Below are 2043 nucleotides of genomic sequence, written 5' to 3'. Positions count from 1 at the left end.
ACACACACACACACACACACACACACACACAATGAAATCTTTCCATCTGCAACAACATGGATGGACCTAGAGAGTATTATGCTTAGTGGGGTAAGTCAGACAGAGAAAGCAAATGCCATATGATTTCACTTATATCCGGAATCTAAAGAGCAACATAAACAATTAAACAAAACAGAAACAAACTCATAAATACAGAGAATATTTTGAAGATTGCCAGATGGGTGTGGGTGTTGGGAGGGTGGGTGAGAAAGACTAAGGAATTAAGAAGTACAAACTGGTAGTTACAAAATAGTCATGGGGATGTAAAGTTTAGCATAAGGAATACAGTCAATAATATTGTAATAACTATGTATGGTGTCAGATGGGTAGTAGATTTATTGGGGTGATCACCTCGTAAGTTATATAAATATCCAATCACTATGTTGTACACCTAAAACTAATATGATATTTTATGTTATCTGTAATTGAAAAATTAAAAAATCTATTTTAAAAATTGACTTGGAAGAATAATCATCTTACCTAACTGAAAAATCATACTTCCCAGAGCAATACAGAACACACACACTGCATGTGTGAAATCATCATCACCAGGCATAATTGTCTTAAAATGGCTAATTTTTTAAATAGATGGTCATGCATTTTTATAAAACTTTGTTTTCTGAGTTTACCGGTGGTTGGTGATATTACAACAGCCCCCAGGGTGCATGGCAAATGTTAACAAGAATTTGTGCAAGTTTCACATTCATCATCAACATTCTTGGCAAAGGATATTCATGACTTAATTTTTCACTAAACATGCACTTTTTTTAGATCAATACAAAAAGAAAAAAGAAAGAAAAACAGTATCATCATATGGAGCTAAAAAAAATACTTTTCCCTCACCTTCTAAGTTCTTCTAGCTGGGGTTAAGAAGTCTTTCTGTCTTATGCTAAGGTGATTATGCTAAGGTTTCCTTCAGGAAGCAGGTTTTTCCATCTGAATCTCTTAGGCAGGAAAGGGGGAAGGGTCAAAGGTTCTTTCTGAATTGTTCGTTTCTTAATGACCAGCTTAAAATCAGTATCCCAAAAGGCAACTTTAGGGTGGCAAATGTTTGGTTCCCTTCAATCACACAACAAGGTAAAAACATAGATTACAGATTTATACTATGCAGTAGATGACAAGCCACTGAGGTAGCAACTGCAAGAGCATTCAACCATTCTGTCTATACTCCATGGAGGACTGACTGCTCCAACTTTGTTTCCAGCACACATTTCACATCAACCATACCCCACACATTTCAAGTTGCCTTTTGACTGTGATGGCTCTATGTCCTGGTGGCTCCAGGATCTCATACAAATGGTGGCTTGTAGCCCAAGTTGCCAGCAGGGGCAGCAGAAGTTGAATACTTCTCCCATTGTTAAGTACTTAGATTGATCCTGGACACTCATATACAAGGGAGACAGGCTCTCCTTCAGAGCCCTCCAGAAGGAATCAAGCTTGCTGACACACCTTGTCTAGCCTCCAGAACAGTGTGAGAATAAATTTCTGTTGTTTGAAGCAGCCCTAGGAAATGAGTATACTGCCTTAATTCTTGAAAAGAGCCCATCCATGCAACTCCTAAAAATTCAGCCTTGATTTGCTTGTGGAGAACCACATCTCTCTGGCTTGGCAAGTTGGCTCTTACAATTTTTCAGTATTTTTGGACTGTTCTGGAATTGGCCTAGTAAAGAAACAATTCTTACACCCTCTCTTATGGCATCCACCACTTTGGCATTCACTCATCCTAAGTGGAGTTAAGAGGATGTAACAGGTTTGTGTGCTAAGGGCAACAGAATGATTTCTGATACCTCAGAGCTTCTGGGTGGCATCGAGCTGATCACACAAAGCTATGGAAGCCTGTCCCCTAATCTTACAGCCCCCTGGGATGCTACTTTCCATTAATTCATTAATAAAAAAGCTTAGTTAGATAATCTGTGAATTTGCAAAATGCCAGGGCTTTCATTTTCCAGGTCATCTTTTACTCCAAATTCTTATCTCTATCTTGGATGCTGCCCTTCAATATTT

The sequence above is a fragment of the Hipposideros armiger genome, unplaced genomic scaffold, assembly GCF_001890085.2.
Source record: "Hipposideros armiger isolate ML-2016 unplaced genomic scaffold, ASM189008v1 scaffold_369, whole genome shotgun sequence".
NCBI classification, from domain to species: domain Eukaryota; kingdom Metazoa; phylum Chordata; class Mammalia; order Chiroptera; family Hipposideridae; genus Hipposideros; species Hipposideros armiger.
The sequence above is the reverse complement of the archived record's forward strand: the minus strand, read 5'-3'. Positions refer to the sequence as shown.